General features: G+C 45.8%; 1 protein-coding gene across 2 annotated transcripts in view; it reads left to right on the top strand.

Annotated features, from left to right (window-relative positions):
* Positions 1-19,796, top strand: part of ASIC2 (acid sensing (proton gated) ion channel 2) — a 1,021,853-nt gene that overhangs the window by 742,558 nt on the left and 259,499 nt on the right. The window lies entirely within an intron of this gene.

The following is a 19,796-nucleotide window of genomic DNA, read 5'->3' as shown; positions in this document are numbered from 1 at the left end:
CCTGCCTTTCCTCATGGCTCACAAGACCCACCTGCCTTTCCTCATGGCTCACAAGACCCACCTGCCTTTCCTCATGGTCTCATGGCTCACAAGACCCACCTCCCTTTCCTGAAAGTCATCTCTTACAACTGGACATCAGCAGGGTTGAGAGATGTCCTGGGCATCAAAACACCCAGGCAATCAATGCACAATCATCAAATAGCTCCTCTATGATATAATACTAGAGTGTAACTTATTCTCACGGAAGAGTATAATACTTCCGGGATTTATTCTATCACTCAACTTTAAAACCATTTTTGACTGATTGAGGCATCATCTAGTTTGACTCCGTGGGGTGGAAAGGGGGAGAGATGGTGTTCTATGAACAATGCATCTTTCAAAGGTAGGGATTCTTCACTGAATCTTTGTTTATGCCAGCTTGGTGCCAAGACCGGTATTCAACTTTGTGATTATCATCAACAATGATATAAATGGTCCCTAAGATCTCATTTTGGGGAAGAACAGATCCATCCATGGGCACACATGGCCCTGGGAAGAGAAGTCTGTGTAGTGGGTCTTGAGTGGGCGTGCGGTGTACTTTGGTTTGTGTGACTTTATTTCTGGAACCAGGTCTGCAGGAGGAAAGGAGGTACTGAAAACAGAGAAGGGCGGGTGATAGCAGTGATGGCAAGATGGTGGCAGAGTGAGGAGGAGGAGGAAGGAGGTGAATTCAGTCTGGGACATACAAATTCAAACTGCCTAAGGGGGTGCCTGACTTCCAAGGACTCTGTTGTGTGAACTGGCTCAGGGTCACTTCTTGCAAAAACCCCTCTTTGCCAGCCCTCAGCTCAGAGGACCTCTGTTCTGCCATTTACATCCTGCCCTTCAAAAATGGACTGAAATATATGATCCACTGATGTCTCCTCTTTGTCTTTGAAAGTAGGCTTTTGTCTTCTTTGACTATCATTTTAATGGGGTTTATGGACTTAAAAGATACATGTCCACAGAAAAGCCACCATACTTAACCAGAAGTTTCAAAATTCAGTATTTAAGCAGTAAGCAGAAGACAAGGAAGAGAAAGAAGAGGAGGAAGAAGCAAAGAAGGAGGCCACAGAACCAAGAAAAGATCTGAGAAGCTGTAGAACTGAGAGACCATGGTAAAGAAAGGCAGCAATTCAGTTCAGTGGTCAGTTGCCACTTCACTATCCCTAGGTACAAAGGGGTGCAAATACATCACCCCAAATTGCAGGGATCCTTGCAATATATATGTAACTGGTGACTAGCTTAATGCCAAACTCCACTGTGGTCCAGGCAAACCATGTCTATCTTACAGCAGCCATGAGTAGTTATTACTGAATGAGTTTATCAGTTCATTGAAGCTACCTACTTCTTTTTTTTTTTTTACTAAAAAATGAATCTTCACCTAAATTATGTAGATGATTCATAATTTTTTATATGTAGGTGGTACTGTCTTTTAACAGAAATAAGCCAGCTCCACCAAGCTTTTTTAATATAATATTGGTTAAATCTAACAGCAGAATAAAATTATTCCTTTTATTTCTTCTGTCTTCCCACACTTCTTCCTTTTCATTCATCATTCAATCACTCATTTATTCATTCATTAACAACACAAAATGATTGCAAAGTTACTGAATAGTTGCACCAATCCAGCGTTTGTTTCTGTCCATGAGATTAGCATGGCTGTGGCTAAGTAAAACCAAGAGAGGTGATTAAACAAAGCAGCCCAGCACAGGTCTGGAAATCATAAAGGAAAGATATTCCAAGATCAAAGTCCAAAGGGCTTGGTCTTAAGGTAAGAGAAGATCCAGAAGAAAGAACGATGAACATACAGTAAGAGGTGCTTTAAGGAGGGTAAAAGGAGCCCATCCTGGAGATCCTGGGACTTCAGTGCCAGAAAAGGCCTGCCATCCGCTGGGAGAGAGGAGGAGGCAGGTATCATGGCTTCAGGACTGTGGTTGGTCGTTAAAATTTGAGTAAACACCATCTCATTGAAAGAAAACATAAATTTAGAGGTTTTTTAAATAATAAGCAGAAAGTCACTGAGTCATTCCTTCCTAATTAGCTTGGTTCTTCTCTCCCCAGCAAGAAATCTCTTGTATGAAAGCCAAGTGCTTCTTTAAATAAAATTCCCTCTTTGGGGGAGGGGGACTTTAAGTGTTTTAAGGGATGTTTACATCAGCCTTGTAACCTGCCTTTGACTCATTATCTTGACACCTGATTAATTCTTATCATTTCTTGATTAAGGAGTCCTCTATCAATCCTTCCTTCCTTGAGTTTCTCATACATGTCCCTAAATTATTCCTTTCATTGTAAATACTCCTGTGTCTTTCCACTGTCGATACGGTACCCAGGCCTTTATCAAAACAAGCAGAGGACATGGCAGTTGTCTCCTCTTCTCTGACCTGATGAGAACACAATTTTCTAAAAGCTTCATCCTATTGATAGTCGTCCACTCAAATTTCCTGAAAATGAAACAAAAAATCAAATCAAATCCTTTACATTACCTAAATAATAGAGTACACACACACACACACACACACACACCTTCTGGCCTTAAGCCACCTTTTTGCTTTGCCTATGAGCACTCAGCTCTGCTTCCTCTTAACCACTGTCCAAGACCTGAGCCACCAGCTCTGTATGAACGGTGTCCCTGCCTAGCCTCATGGCCCTCATGTTTTTCCATAGTGTTACTTCGTCTGCCTGGAACATCTTCTCATCACTTTCGCTATAGACGCTATAGTAAAGTGGGAATAAGAATACAAAAGGGAAGTCACAGAGCTGACTGTGTGACCTTGGACAAGTCTCTGACTGTGGGCCTTAGTTTCCTTCTCCATAAACTGGACCAAGGAACAGCTGATAACTAAGGAGCTTCCAGTTCTCATGAGACAAGTCTCATCGCCTGCTCTTTCCAAGGGTGACTTCCTCTTCCTTGATAAAGAGCTATACCTTGGCCCCCAGAGTCAAGATAACCAGACTCTGTGAAGAATCTAGGATTGTGCTAGAAGCAGAGGAACTGAAGCTGGTAGATCCATGAATGGCTCTTCTGTTTGGACATGCTTTCAGAAGACAATGATACAGTTAGAATGCCTGCCTCAGTTACCTCTCCCCAACATAGAGACATGCTAACATTTTCTGTGCATATCAAATGCATGTGGATTCCTGTGGAGGCAGCTCAACCCAAGCATCAGTCTTGGGTCTAAATGCGCAAACAAAAGGCCAGTTCCTGCATTTATAAGATATTTGCAAGATGTTTATGTATTTGGAATATATCGCATATATCATCACATTTGACCCTTACAAGAGCCAAATGAAAAAAAAAATCAACAAATACTACTGAGTTCTACTCTGTGTCAGGCCCTGATGAGGGTCCATGATAGATACCAGCAGACAAACTACAAGATCCCTTTCCCCAGGAAAATGGCATCCTGGCAGAGCAGACTCGATCGCACTAAAACCACTAAGAATATCTTAAAAGAAGGGTTAACAACCATTGTACAGTCACAGGATAAGCATTGTAGCTAAAATTTGATAGTGATAGCAACTACCATTTACTATTCAACAAATATTTACTGAGTGCTTACTGTATTCCAAGCTCTATGCTAAATGCTTTACAAATGCTCTTTTATTTAATCCTTACACTAACCCTGCAAGGCAGATATTATTATCTCCATTTTTCAAATGAGGAAATTAAGACTCAGAGAGTTTAAGTAACTTTCCCAATTTCCCCTAGCTGGCTTACAGTGTGGAGAAGAGTGAAGAGAGTGACTAATCCTATTTGCAGAAGCAAGGGAGAGTTCAGAGAGGGAGCTTATTTAACTGGGTCTCAAAAGAGAGTAGGGGAGGCCATCAAGTTCAAAGCCACAAAACTGCAAAAATGTGATGCATATGTAAGCTGGAAAAGCAAGAGGCAAAATGGTGGCAGGTTAGGAAGTAGTATTGTTAAGGGGAAGGATGTCCTAAAGGAACTCTGCAGAGTCTTATGGACCCCCTACTCCAGCTTTCTGGAACCTACACCCTACAACTCCCAGCAGTACCAGTGAAACTACAACTTCCAGCAGTACCAGTGAAAAACTGCTAGGACCCAAAGGCGGAGCTAGCAGGAATTCTGGGACATTGGGGGATAAATAGGGCGCAATTTTCTCTCTCTCTCTCTCTCCCTCAACTCTCATATTCCAGTTACATTGTATCCTGCTCACTTTCCCTGGGTTGTATCCTATTCCTTTCCTCTTTCATAAATAAACCCGTTATTGACCCTTTTGTGTGTACCTGCAGTATAACTAAATTTTGAGTGGCAGGTGAGGCCCCACAGACAGGCGGCCCAGTCCACTCTGGGCTACCCTGTAACAGTTGAGAGGCTGGAGAGGGAGATGGCAAAGTGTCGTGGGGTATGAAGTAGCATGGAGCAGAAGGCACCATGGTAAGAGTTTTATAAGATAGGCTCTCCCAGAATTTCCTGGAGTTTTCTCAAGAACAAAATGATGTTATTTAAACAGCCCACTGGGGCAAATGAAGAAGGCTGCAGTCCTGGAATTCCTACTGCCTAAGTCTGCCCTGTTGTCTCCAAAGCCATGAGTTTCAACACCTACCCTCCCCATAACCCCTGGGGTGATGCAACACTCAGGTTGTGAAGCTCTGTAATAAACAATGGGGACCACTGAAGGCTTTTAAGCTGAGGAACCTCATAATCACAGTGGCAGAGTGAGGAATGAGCTGGAGAGGGAGGAAAATAATGGGGAGGGGCCCACTTAAGAGCTATTATAGGAGGGGAATCTATAACCTGTAGAGAGGGGTCTGAAGCTAGGCAGTAGTGATGTGAATGAGTCACATTCCTGGGCTTGAGAATGATTTAGAGGCAGCATGGATAACCTTTAGTGATGGATGGAATGGGGTGGGGGCTGAGGGCTGAGGGCTGAGTTGAGGATAAACTCAAGATTTCTAAGTTTTACAAAAAGGGGGCTTAAGATTCCTGACTGAAATGTCTCTTTCTATGGGTAAAATTCTAGCTCCAAATGTAAAAGGATATGTTGTCAATATTCACAGAGCAATATACCTTTCTCTGTAGCAGTCAATCAATTTCTCTGTATCAAACATTTCACATTTCCTCTTATCAATCAATGAAATGGAGCAGGCAATAGGAAAACACACACACAAACACACATACCCCTCTAAGGGGAGTCTGCTAATAGACAAGCTACCTTAAGTGAGATATTCTGATTTCTATCATCCTCTATTAGTAGGAATTCTGTCAGTTGTTTGCCAAGACTTTCAAATCCTGCACAACAAAACCCTAAAATGTTTCTGATGGAGACATGAATGTTAGAATTGTTTGCTCAAATAGAATTCCATTTCTCCTTTATTGTTTCTTCCTGCGGGGGAAAAAGTGTGGTAGAAATTGGTCTGTCATTGTTTCTAGTTTAAGAAACAGAAAAGAGATAGAAACATTTAAACACCACAGAAATCCCTTTTATGGAACACCTGAAAAACACACACACTCACACACACACACACACACAACATAACCCAACTGGCAGCAAGGTAACCAATTTGGAATCTTAAGCCCGCTACTTCACTGGCTCACCATCAAACAGAATACCCAAGGGGAAGGCCAAAACAATGGACAAATGAGAGTAACACCTTTCTTATTCAGAACCGCTTTCCTGAAGACGTAAGCCATTTTTCTGAATGGCCTGAGTGTTTAAGAGTTAAGGATTTATTTCGTCTACTAAGCACCATAACTTTTTTTTAATGGAACCGTTTGGCCAAAACACCTTAACAAAATATAGCCTATCCTTTCTGACATTTTTAGGAAAATTATACATAACAGAACACCAGGTCTTCACTGTATATTCCAATGACTATTTGGGGGTGAAATATGTGACATTTGCCCAACATTCTATGTCATTTATTTTAGTCTTTTTATCCCTTTTCTAGTTGTTTTGGTCTTCTTTGTTGCTAGGCTTTGGCTCTACTTTTTGGTTATCAGTAATCCTGAATCTTAAACCCACTTGTTTCTTTTCATAACATGTATTCTTTCTGTTGTGCTGAGAGGCTGGAGAACAAATAACCAAATACGTTATCAGGTTTTTATATAAATTAGAGTAAGCAGGCTCCCTGAAATCACAAGAGCTCACCCATGCTCAAAATGTGAGGGGCAGGGGGCTGGCGGGGCTTAGGAGAGGATTTAACATCAGCAAATCTTCAGTTTGACTTCAAGTAATCTACTAACTCTCAGTCTCAGATTCCTCCTTGGCAGAAATAGAACAATATCACTTTATTAGGGTTACTGTGGGGACAAATTGAGATAGTGCACATGAAGTTCCCTGTACCTACTGTGACCGCCACCTTATTATCCTCAACTAATTAGCATCATTATTGTGGTGGTGGTTGGTATGGCTTTTGTGACACGCTCCTGACACTGCCTGAACAGTACTTTCTTTATCATCTTGCACTGCCTCTAAAGAAAGACTGGAAGAAAAGAGCTCCATGGCTGTGAAGACCAGGAAAACAGCTCACCATGGGTAAAGACGGAAGCCTGCATGTAGTCAAGGAAAATGACCAGGCCCTTCATACTGTTACCATTATATCAGGCTTTCAAGTCTAGTCTCCAAGCCAGGAATTGACCCCAGGCTGCAGGGTCAACGCTGAGTCTTAACCACTGGGCCACCTGGGCCTCACCTTCCTGTCCCAGGAAGGTGCAGAAGGAACTTCGCTGATGCTCAGGTAAGCAAGCTAGAAGAGGCAAATTTGTTTAGCAAGATAGATAGAAGGAAGAGTTTATTAAGGAGAAAAGAAACAGAAACAAAGTGGGACTTCCAGACCCCATGACCCCATGGAACCAGGCCAGGGATGGGCAAGAGAGCCAAAGTGGAGCAGTGCCTCAGTGATTCTTTCCCTAATTATTCTAAAGCCCCCGCAGTCTCTTTGTAATAGTTTAGTTCTAGGTGGTCTCCCTCAGTCTGTCTTAATGTTCTTGTGCCCAGAATAACACTTTGTACCTCAGTCTTTGTCTTAGCTTTCTTTATCTTTATCATCCTCGTCTAGGAATATCTTATTGCCCCCAATCTGGGGGTATTTGATTAATCCTCTTTGGAGTTTGTTGTCCTTATCTTTGAAGCCTTCCTTATTCTTCCAAGGCTTTTTGCTATTCTATTCTAACTCTAGAAGCTCCCTGCTTGCCCTATAACTCAAATCAAGGGTCAGGTGCCCCAAACCAAGTTCTCAGCCGAGAGTTCAATGACCAATCAGCACATCTCCAGGCAGACTGGGAGCACATGATAAAGACACAGAAGAAAAGACAAGGAAAACAGCACGTCCTGGGCCATCTGCATCCAAATGCCTCTCCCCTCTTGGAGGACAGTCAGCTTCTGAGTCAGTTTTTATTGTAGGTTTTTCTTCAGTCACAGAGCATCCGTCATGTGAGTCATGGCTGCAGTTGGTGTCAAAAAGGGACTGAGGCTAAGATGGGGGTGCAGGTGAGCCAGACAGTGCTGGGGGAGGAGCATCCAGGAATCAGAAGCCAAGACGAACACACTAAGGTTGGCAAGATTCAGGGTGATCGCAACCAGGTCCTCGTCTGTGGTTCGCTTTCAACGGTTAGTGAGTGGCACCAGGGTGGAGGGGTGGCAGGTTGGCCAGAGTGCCCAGGACTACAGTGACCCATAATGCAGTGATACTACTTCATATGATAGAAAACCTTTTGTTTCCAACATGCCTCCCAGATGGGGTTCTGGTAAACTTGCTTGAGTTTTATTTGCTTGTCCAAAATTTAAATAACTTCATCCAAAAAACCTGTTAGTGGGCCCTCCCTGGTGGCACAGTGGGTTAAAGCATAGCACTGAAGCTTAAGCCACTTCTGCATGAGTTCCATCCCCGCCTGCCCTGGAGGAGATCCACATGGTGGGCAGGCCTCTCCTGACCCGCCCGCTGCTCCCCTCAGCAGTGTACTTCATCAGTCAGCCTGTTCTGCTCCCCACTCTGTCTCTGGTGAATCCTCTCACCCTTCGTATCTCTGGCCTGTACCCCAGTTCTGTATGAATAAATAAATAAATCTTTAAAAAAAAAACCAAAAAACCTGTTAGTAAACCCCTTAATTCGCTCCCTCCTCAACACTCCCCCTCCTTGCTTGTGTACAGAGCTGTTTCCCTAATCAGTGGCCATGTTGTTTGGGCTCCTTACGTTCAGATCTTTCTATTCAATGTTATTTCAATACATCGGCATCCTTGGGCTGTTCTTTTTTTTTTTTTTTTTAATTACATCATTTGCTAATGACAATACCACCATCACTGACATGGCCATTTCCCTTTGTCATACTTCTTGTGTTTCTTCTCTATCATGAAAAACTTCATTGTGAATACTTTTGTACTTTTTCTTCACTTTTGGATTATTTTGTTGGAGAAATTTCTGGGGTGTGGAATTCCCAGGTCAAAGACTATGAACTATTTCATATTCTTATTATATCGAGCTGATGAACTTGCTTTTTTACTCCAAGCACTTTCAGAAAACGTTTTCAAATGTAATGTTATATGTTCATACATCCATTGCAGAGAAATAGTGAATGAATAAATTTAAGCAGTGTTGGGCTAAAGAAGTATTAATTAGAAAGGAGAAGGTAAGGAGTAAAAAAGGAAGCAAGAAAGGAGGGGGGAGAGAGGAGAGCGAGTGAGGATGGGGGTGGGGTCCGTGAGGGAGAGAAGAGACCCCCGGTAGAGGGAAAAGTAAAAGAACGGTGGTTTGTAAGAGAAGTTCTACTTGGAGACCACGAGGCGGCTCGGTATATAAGGTCATTTGGCTGTTGAGCTAGGAAATAATTTCTGTAACTCTCATAGCTAAGCATGTACTTGTGCTGACGTGTTTCCCTGAACCTCTTCCCCACAACTGGTCAGTAGAGTTCTTGCTCTGCCCCGTGATGGCATCTCACAAGCTGGGAAGAACAGAGCTCTGAGATGCACAGCAGACACTGAGAACCCAGGTTATTTTTTTTTTCCCACTTCCTTCTTCTTCTTTCCCAGGGTCTTTGCAAGACTCTCAATCATACTGCCACCCACTTGGCCTTTTCTGTTTCTAAATCCTCAATTCCTGCTTTCTAAAATATCACCAACACATTGGAGTCAGACCTGGGATGTAGACCTGGCTCTGTCACTGTGCAGCATGTGCTGTGTGACCTAGGCAAGAAGCTTCATGTCTCTGAGTCTTGTTATCATCATCTGGGAAAAGTGCCTGATGTCTGGCACAGTGAAAAGTTGCATTATGTGATTAAGGCTGATACTGTGTTTTAAGCTATGCTAAAATCAGCCAAAGAGAGAACAAGATTAGAACGATGTTTCTATCAGTGGGTTAAAACATAGCATGCAAAGCTAGCTGCAGCCATGTAAGTTCAATTCCCTGCCCGGGAGGTGACCCACATGGCATGGCAGACCTCTCGTGTCTTCCCACTGCTCCCCTCAGCAGTGTACTTTGTTGATCTGCCTTTTCTGCTCCCTCTCTGTCTCTGGTGAATTCCCTTACCACCCCTGCATCTCTAGGCTGTACACTAGTTCTATATGAATAAATAAATAATAAATCTTAAAAAAAAAAAAGAATGTGAACCATTCTACATAGTACCAAAAAATCCCATCTATGGAATGGGGATACTATTACCCACCTGAGAGGCTTGTCATGATGAGTCATGAGACGACACATTTAACTATACCTGGTAGGTATTCCATGTTATTTTCCTCTCCTCTTCTCTCCTATCACCCCATCCTTCCCCTTCCTTACCTCCTTGACCCTTCCTTCCCTTATCTTTCTGTTGTTCATCTGGATAATCATAAAGGTCCACAGCACTGCAAAAAGAATGTGTTAAAGCCTTCCCTTTCTGCTTCTTCTATGGGTAGACAGGAAAGCTAAATGAGGAGTAGAGAAACCTGAGGTAGCAGTTTGGTCAGGTCATTTATAAGGAGGAGAGAGTAAACAAAGTACTAGTGGCTAAGACAGAGGAAAGCTGTGGCCAGGCAGAAGGCAGCCTGGATGGAGGATTCTGGCAAACTGACAGACCTGAAGTGACTGCGTTGCTGCAGAAGTTCTGTCTGGAAGACAGATTCAGGACTGGTTAGTTAGTACTCCCCACAGGAGAGGTGAAAGCCAGGGTAAGATTAAGTCATGAATGAAAGCATTAAGGAGACAGGTAAGGCACTATAAAGAAAATGCCTAATTGTACATGGGGTTTTATATTTCATTAAATCCTACTCTAACTCCATGACTTTTTCTAATATCAGTGGATGGTGACTCGAGTTGAAAAGGTTATTAAGCTTAACTATTTTAATGGGAGCTTTGTTATGTGTATGGGAGAGGAAATTGGGTAGAAAAGTGTGCCAGGCTTCATTTCTCTGCTAACTTTATGACAAAAGGTACAACCGAGATTCAAGGATTCAAAGTTAGACTCCGAATAAGCCAGTGGATACGCAAGACAATGTCGGAATAAGGGGGCAGACCACTGATTAAGGTGGCCTGGACTTAGAAAAGTAGATGTTACAGGTCGGCGAGACCCCACCCGGGATACAAAAACCCATTTCAGGAAGACGGTGTGGATGCCATGAATGAAGATGACAGAGAAATCCCCATCTGTGCTTGGGCTGGGCTCAGAATCTCGCTCCTGTGGGAGGAGTCACACAACTCTCTGTGAGTTGGGGTGAGGAAATGAAAATGAATGGAGAAACATGGTAGAAGACAGAGAACATGTCTGGCAATGCTCTCAGGACAACTCCAGGGCAAATCCCTCCTCTGGGTCCTCTCAACACCCTGTGCTTATCTCTGGCATAACATTTATCATGGTTCATTAAAATTACCCATTTTTTTTAGCCTCCCCTGACTCTAAGCTAGGACAGGGAGAACATCAGAGTAGACATTGCACTCTAGGTACTCAATAAAGATCAGCTGCAAGTCCACAATGTAATTGACTAATTACAACCAGCTTATCTAAGACCTTGTATTCAGTGCCAAAATACCTGAGTTTAAATCCAGCCCCAGACTGGACAAGTTACTTATCCAATCTCTACCTCAGCTTTTTCCTACGAAGGAAAGCTGTACTGCTGTTGCTTCACTCAGAAAGTATCTGTGAGGACTGATGACTTAGCCTCAATGTGCTCACTGAGCACAGTGCTCCATCAACATGGTGCTCCATCAACACCAGTCATCAGATGTTATCACATCATCACCACCCCCCTCCTTATAACCAGCGTCTTCACCCATCACCATTACCATCATCACCATGATCATACCAACACCCCAGTGACCAGGGATAAGACACCAACCTCTGTATCAGTTTCCTCTTCTAAAATCAACTACATGTTCTTACCATCAGTGTTGGCACTGACATAGCTTCTTTCCATGGTGTATTCTGCCTACTCTGTTTAGTAGTCACAGAAATTTCAGATACTGGGCCTTTGTGGTGGCCTAGGGATTAAGAATCAGCACTATCATCACTACAGCCTGAGTTCGATCCCTGACCAAGGAGCTGATCCACATGGCACGGCAGACCTCTCCTGTCTCTCCTACTGCTTCCCTGAGCAATGTACTTCAGTAGATTTCACCTGTTCTGCTCTCCACTCTGTCTCTGGTGAGTCTTCTCATCCCCTACACTTCTGCCCTACACTCCAATTCTTCTACACCAACCCCCACTCCCGCCACACACACGCACAGACACTAAACTTCTATGATCATCTTCTCACCAACAGGAGCTGTGTGTTCAGGGTAACAATGGCATATGTGAGTGTGTATAGTAACTAGCCTAAGAAAAAGACCCCAGACTAAGTTTTATGGAAATACATCTTACAATGTACTTCAGAAGCAAACAAATATTTCTGTATTATTTGCTGTTTGAAATAATCTGCACAAGAGCTTCTATACATCTGAGCAGCTAGCAAAGGGCTGATGAAAAATCTGATCATAAAATGGCGGATTTTGTGTGTCCACTGTGTGACAGGACCTGCTGTCCTTTCCGATGGGGAAACAGGACAATGAAATGAGAAGTTGAGGTACATAGCAAATGTTGATAGGAGGAATCAGATGAAGACAACCAAAAAATAACTGGAAAAAAATAAAAACAGGGGTAAGGTGTGAAGAACATGGAGATACAATTACTCTAGTGAAGGGTATTCATGAAATGTAACCATTTGTGTAAGAATGGAGGGACATATGGAGACTATTACGAATAAGCATATTTATAGAGTATCACTAACACATTACACAACAAATCGATAACACTGGTTGTTTCCAAGGAGGAAAAATGAGTGACTGGGGGTGGGGACAAGGAGAGATTTGTTAGTTTTTTTTCTTCTTCTTCTTTTCAAGCCCTTTTCAAACTATGTGACTACAATATTGATTTCAAAATGTATTTTTAAAAGTCATTTTAATGGGTGCGCAGAAAATGAAGTTTTTATCTGGATTCTGGTTCTGTGTTTATCTGTATCAATCTGTATGATTTACAGCAAGTCTCTCTTCTCTGGACTGCAGTTTCTTCCCCCTGAGGCGGAGGGAGATAATCGGCTCCCCTTCAAAGACTCTGCCTTAAGTGGGGTGCACTATTTCTCCAGCTCCCTCCAAGCCTGCAAGGCAAGTCACCAACCCTGTACTCTGGCCCTGTAGCTCTTGATGTTTCTCTCCTCATGGACCCATTTGCCTTTTTAACCCTGGAAGTCATGGTCATGAGGACGGGCAACTAAGAGCTTGAACTCCAATAGAATAGGGATCATCTACAGGGCAAAAAAAAAGAACTTGTGAGTCTAAGAAAGAACACAGAATAAGAAAAAGTAAGAGAGGCCGATGTGGTATGAGAGCACTTTGCTGAGCAAAGGAAAAGCCATAACACGTGACACGCCATAACACATGGCACTCTCAGGTGACTAGCCACTCCCGGGCCAGCCCCCAGTGAAAGTCAGGGGCTGGGAAGTGAGCTACAGCCATGGTGGAGAAGTCCTCTGTGGTTGTTCTTCACCAGACATTTGCTTAGGTTCCTAATGCTGCATTCACTGCTATGGCCCCAGGTGATATGGGCAGCACAGGATCAGGAAGTTTCAAAGGGGCTAAGCTCCAGGCAGAGACTGGGGAGAAGAGAAGCAAGGCAAAAAGAGGAGGAGAAAAGAGAAGGAAGGGAAGTGGATGGCATGGTGACAGAGAGCCAAGGACAGCATCGAGACAGATAAAGAAAAAGAAAGGAGGTAGAAAGAGATGGAGGTTCACAGGCAAATCCTCCAAAGCCCACCTGTCCCACAGTATCAATTAACTCGAATATTAAACATAGCACTGACTCCACACAACACAGCAGAGTCCTAAGGGGAAGAGTACTCAGCATTCTAGAAGGATGCAGCTACACCTTTTGTTGCTGTCCCCACCTCCTCCCTTCCACCACCACTCAGTCTCGGGGTAACAAGCAATTAAGGACCCAAGGCCAGCAGAAGAAAGGACAGAGTTTGGAAGAAGGGACCAGGTCCAAGGTAAGGTGCTTGTGGGCTCACCCTGCAGGGCGAGAGGGGCAGATTTTAAGGAAGTTGTCATCCAAGAGCTTATCCCAAGTGCAAAAAGCACAGGAGCAGCAGCTGGAGGAACGGGTGACCGCTAGAAGAAAAGACTGTCCTGAAAATTCTATTAGGTGGGTCGAACCCTAGAGGCCCTTTCAGCATGGAGGGACTCTAACTCCGTCAAGTCAATGAAGGGCTCCCATGTGCAAGAAAGATCACATGTAGTTTATGGAATTGCCCAGGGATAAATCAGTGGAAATGAGAGAAACTCCCAAGGAGACAGATTCCAATTTGATGAAAGGAAGAAGTTGGAAATGCTGCCAGAGGTTCCAGAAAAGAATGGGTCACCAGGGCACTGTCGATGGTGGGGCATGCAGAAGGGAGTTCTGAGGCAGGTGGGGAGGAAGGTAGATGGTGAGGTAGATGGTGTGTCACACACCTCAGGGCAGGACCCCATAGTGGGCGGGCAGCTGAGAGCTTGAATTCCAATAGAAGAAGGATCGTCTACAGGGCAAAAATAGAACTTGTGAGTCTAAGAAAGAACACAGACTAAGAAAGAAGTAGGAGAGGCCAATGTGATACGAGAGCACTTTGCTGAGCGAAGGAAAAGCTGTGCAGACGCCATAGCACGTGACACGCTCAGGTGAACAGCCACTCCCGAGCAAAACAGGACCAGAATATGGTGGGGGGTGGGGGGGAATGATTCCAGCAAAGCCAGATTGAACCCACAAAAGTGTCAGCTCTTAAAATTGTATTGTGAAAATAGAAAATCACTTTGTCTTAAATTGACCTCCCCTTCCCAACAAACTCATTTCATGGGAGAAGGGGCTCATGATCCACTGTAGTGGGGACACACCAGAATGTGGGCTATGATCCTTGGGGCTGCCTACCCCCGCACACAGCATCACACAGAATGCCGGCATGCCAGGTGGGGAGCAACAGATGTTTGGGAGATAAACAAGAAAAGGGATTTAAAAAAAAAAAAAAAGCTTATTACTGGGAAATCACAATGCTAAATTCTCATTTCTTGGTGGGTTGTTTATGTGGCTCACCTCATGCTCTGCCTTGTGAATTATATTTTCTAGCCAAGTGAGCCTGCCAGGACGGGGAAGCTAATTTGCATAAACTGTATATCAGTGTTGCCCTAAGGCCACAGAGAGTGTGATCTAGGGTTGGGGGCCACAGGAGTGGTTCTAGACTGCTTCTTGGTAGCTCTGCGGCTTGCTCAGGGTGAGCATCTCAGCCTCTCTGTGCTAAGGATTCCTGCTCTTTGAAGTAGACAATTATAGTAATTACTTCACAGGAGTGTTTTGAGGATCTGTGTTGGGTTTTCCTGAGACTCAGTTTCTAGTGTTTGTGTATAGGGGAGGGAAGGGGCATCCCTGCCAGTCACTAACTGGGTAGCCTACAGTTTAACCAGATCCTGAGTCTGTCAACTTGGGGATAGCATCACCTTCACCAGGTGCAATTTCAGCCCCACAAGACTGCCCCCCCCCCTTGCTTCAGACACCAGCCCCATATCCAAGCTGTTAATAAAGAACTTCTAACCAACTGGCTAGAAACCAGAAGTTCCCAGGTCCTCCTCCTTGGATTCAGTCAATTTGCTAGAACAGCTCACAGGACTCAGAGAGTATTTTACCTACCCACCCAGCAGTTTATCATTGAAAAAAATGGAGTTCAAACAGTGGTATGGGAGGGCTGCATTAGGCAAGGTGTGTGGGGTGGGGGGGGGCGGGGAGTGAGTTTCCATGCCCTTCACAGAAGGGCCATTCTCACCCTAGAGCTCCACAGTCACCAGACCTGATGTTCTCTGGGTCCTGACTGATAAAATCATTAGCTATTAATTGATTCAACCTCCAGGACCTCTCCCCTCTCCATAGATGTGGGAACAGGGTGGGAAGTTCTGACCCACCTGTCCTAAGGTTGTTTCTCCTTAGAATGAACCACTTCGTAAACATAGAATCATGTTATTTTCCTCGCTTAGGAAATTTCAAGGATTTTAGGAGCTCTGACCAAATATATATATATATATGTATATGTATATATGTGTGTGTATGTACATATATACACACATACATACATATGCATCCTTGTAAAATATATATATATAAATTTATAAATATATAAATATATATGTGATATTTTATATCACATATAAAATAAATATATATATATATATCACAAGGATACTCACGACACTTGTTATTAATATAAGGCACTTAAAATGGGCTCTTGTGGATCATGCTTAGTGAAATAAGCCAGAAAGAAAAGGAAAAATACCGGCTAGTTTTACTCATAGCAGGAGTATAAGGACCAAGGGAGAAAATATTAATAATAATGAACAACTATATACCCAGAGACATTTTATGGGGGTGGAGTGGGGAATGGGATCAAAAATAGGGGGGATGTACATTGGACTATGGTGATGGCACACGGGTGATTTGGTGATGGGAAACCATGGGGATTACAAGTGAGATGGAAAAAGGCACAAAATGATGTAAAAATAAACATACTATTTTAAAAAATGGGCCCTTGTGCTTAAGAAATCCCACATGCATGTCACGCTTTTATTATTGCTATTACTTATCTTAATCTTTTTGAAAGGAGCACAATGGAGAGGAAAAATCTTGGGGTTTGCAAATGACTTAGAGCTGGATTCAGTTCCTGCTTCCTGAACCCTTGGTTCAACAACTGTGAAAAGAGAGCAAAAATATCTCCCCTGCAGTGCTGGATGAGAAATTAAATGTTTAGGGGTCCAACTCAGTGCTGGACATACAGAAATAGTGAAGCAATCTCAGCCACTTCCCTGTCTCCCTGTCTGTCAGTATGCTGTGTCTGTGCCAGGAGCTGTGCTGAAAAGTAGGGACACAAACACCAATGAAATGCACTCTCTGACTAGGAGCGACAGCTGAGAAGCAGGTCTGGTCACAAGCAAGGCCTAGGGGCTATGACAAGGGCTTTAAGGAAGGTCTCAAACCAAGGCATGGTGGGATCAGTGGCAAAGTAGCAACCAAATTTGACTAGGTGAATCAAAGAAGTCTTTACCTGGCGGCAAGCTGAAACTTGAAGGAAGGTTAAAACTTCACTGAGTTGGATAAAGCATTGGCTGACAGTGTTTCAGGCAACAGAGACCGAATGCCATACACATGCACCATAAAGAGAACTGGAGAGCATTGCTTGGCCTCACTAGCCAGTCTCGTGTCTACCTCTAGATTTCTGAGCCTAGACTTCTGTAGCTTCTAGCCATCATTTCTCTGGAGAAGAGAATTAACCAGAATGTTTATGGCAGTGAAATCACTCTGGCAATCAAGGCAGCATGTGTGCATTTCAAGGGGAAAAGGGCCAGAAAAAGTCCACAACAAATGAACAAATCAGAAACATAAAGGTGTCTAGAAGACAGAGAGCTTGGTGCCAGGCCAGAGCTAGGACATGGACATGTTGTCTGCTCACCCTGATGGCTTCATCAGTAGCTGTGCTGAGTGACAGTCAGCCCATCTGGCCCACAACAGGTCTCTCTGTGATCCCCGCCCCCCCACCAGTTTTACTCTTCCTTCAAATCTCAGCTTCCCTCCAGGATTTACAGGACCAGGCTGGGAGCATGCCCCATGTGCCTTTGTGAGAGATGTCAGTGAAACTGGTAGGTTCAGACATACAGATGGCAGCAGGCAAACAGGTATCTTCAAGGAAGCAAATCCAAAGCAGAATTCCATCAAAACCCAATGTTCTCAGGTGAGTGAAAAAAGATCTCCATGTACCACCATGTGTGTGTGTACATGTGGGGGCTGTGGGTGAGTGAGGTACGGGAGCTCAGGTGTCCTCCTTTCCAGAGACCAAATGCAGAGAGTGGCCCTGCTGACTGGATGTCCCCCCAGGTCAGTATGGAGGGAGAGCCCACCATCATCACTCAGATACCTGATATTCTTTCAACAGCCTGTCCAGAGTGCCTTTAATAAATCATCACAAACTAGGTGGAATTCTTCTCCGAATCCATATCCTCTAGCCTCCAAATGTTTCGTTTTCTTTTGACATCCCCCCACCAACCCATCCAGAATCCCTTTACAGTTCCTCTATCCCCATCAAGCTTCTGCAAAACTCTTTTAGTCCATGGAATAAAGGATATCAAAGTGTTACCTGTCCCAGTGAGGCTCAGGGAAGCAATTATTTGGGAGAAAGTGTTGAGACTTACTGGACATCACCCACTGCCAGGCAGCCAAGGGCACAGGATCTCTGCCCTGCCCTCAAGGTACCCAGTGGGGAGTCCACAATGTCAGCCCTGTGGTGCTCCTCAGTACTGAACACCAGACCCACCACTTATAGACTGTATGACCTTAGGCAGGTATTTGACCTCCCTAGTCTCATCTGTGAAATAGAGCTAGCAGAGCTGTGGTCTTTCACCTATTCCCACAGCAGGCCAAGGCAGAGTACTAAAAAAGCCAATGTCCAAATGCGCCCAGGACCGAGTGTACAATTCTGGGCCGGTTCAGGCAGGAAGGGCCATCAGCCCATGAGCTACAGGAACCAGCTAAGAGAATGGCAGAGAAAGTCTCCTGTCTCTAGAAGTCACACTCCTCCCTCCTCTTCTCTCTAAGAGAGCTGGGCTGGACTGACTAAACCAGGGCAGGTGAGCAGCAGACCCTTCAGGGAAGTGACTGGGTCTCAGAGGGAAGGTTCTAAGAGACAGGAGCAAGCCTGTCCTCTGAACCCAACCTGCCAGAGAACCAGTGGCTGCCGCCAGCACCTCAACAGGCATTCTAGTCTATACAGGAGCACACAGGCAAAGCGCAGGAACTACACACCACATCCAGAAGCCCTGATATCCATCCATGTATCAACACATCCATTCATATATACCACCCTAAGCATGTGCCTGTGAGCCCGCACACACAGAAAACATGCACACGCAGAACATACACATCACCACAGATACTATCCCGCCGCACATGCATTCACATAACCACAGACAAGCACACACGCACACATACATACACACAGCCTACCCAACTCAGCGCGGGCCACCACGCTACACACTCCACTAGGACTCTCTCCACCGCCCATCTCCAGCACACAGAAGTGCTCTCGCCCTTAGTTACACACGGTCCCACAAAAACACAGCGTTTCTACTACTCCACATCTCTCCACAAACCCGCACTCCCCGGCACATCTGGACCATACACGCCTCCCTACCCCACCTCCCCCCAGCTGGGCGGACTCCAGCTAGAGGCTTCCCGCTCGGTGTGCAGCGGCCACAGTGGCCAGGAATTAAAATGCAGCGAGGAGGAGTCGGGCGCGTCAGCATCGCGTCTCCAGGAGCGCACAGCGCTCGCCGCCACCGCCCCGCCCTCCCGGAGCCGCCGGGCCAGCGAGCGGTGGAGCAGGTGCTCGGAGCCCAGCCGCGCCAGCGTCGCGCGGCCGCTGCCCAAGTTCGCCCGGGGCCCGAGGAGGGCCGGGCAGCCGCTGGAGGAGCGCAGCCGGCGCCGCCGCCGCCGCGGCTTGGAGTCTCGAGAGACCGGAGAGCGGAGCCGAGAGTCCGGGAGGTGTAGCCGGGGCTCCGCAGTCCCCGGCTCCAGACGACGCCGGGGCAGGAAGAGAAAGAGGCAAGGGACAGTGAGACCAAGCTTTTCTGAAGACTCGAGACACTCTTCTTCTGGCAGCAGCCCTGAAGGGGTTCGGAAGCAAGCAGCCTTTGGCAGCACGCCCGTGAAGCCCCCAGATCCAGGCGCGAGCGGGCACATCGCCACGTAGGACTGGACACAGTACTTGGGGAGCCTTAGCAGGTCTCGGCGGCGCGCAGCCCGGGGAGCAGTGAGAAGGGTCCTGGAGGGAAGGAAAAGCGGGCAACAGCGAACCGGGCGCCCTCTCACCCCAGTACACACCCACCCGGTCCGCCAAACCCGGAGCCGAGGCGCTCCTCTGGGGGCGCTCGTTCCCTGGCGTCTTCTCTCCCGTGTCCCAGTACCGCTGGGCTACCGGCTGGGCTGGTGGGGTCTTTCGGGATGTCCAAACCAGGCGTGGTGGCCGAGTGGCTCCTCTCCCAGGGCCAACGCAAAAGCTGGGGTTAGGCGGAGCAGGGGGGACTCGGTTCAGGGTCCCCCGAGGTCCAGAACTAGGGGAGGCGGGCGCAGCGCCCAGGGACCCGAGAGGCGGCGCCCAGTGGGGCCCCTCCAGAGGTAGCGGCCGGCGTCAGACAGCCTTCGAGAAGACTAGGTTCCAGGAGAGCCTGGGACGCTCTCGGAAGCGGCTAGAGCCAGGGGCGGCGGGCCGAGGCGGCGCTCAGTCCCCGGCGGGCGCTCGCGGAGGCGGCGG

Source organism: Condylura cristata, unplaced genomic scaffold, assembly GCF_000260355.1.
Source record: "Condylura cristata isolate star-nosed mole 26May11 unplaced genomic scaffold, ConCri1.0 scaffold00017, whole genome shotgun sequence".
Taxonomy (NCBI): Eukaryota; Metazoa; Chordata; class Mammalia; order Eulipotyphla; family Talpidae; genus Condylura; species Condylura cristata.
This window is presented reverse-complemented; position numbering and strand designations above follow the sequence as displayed.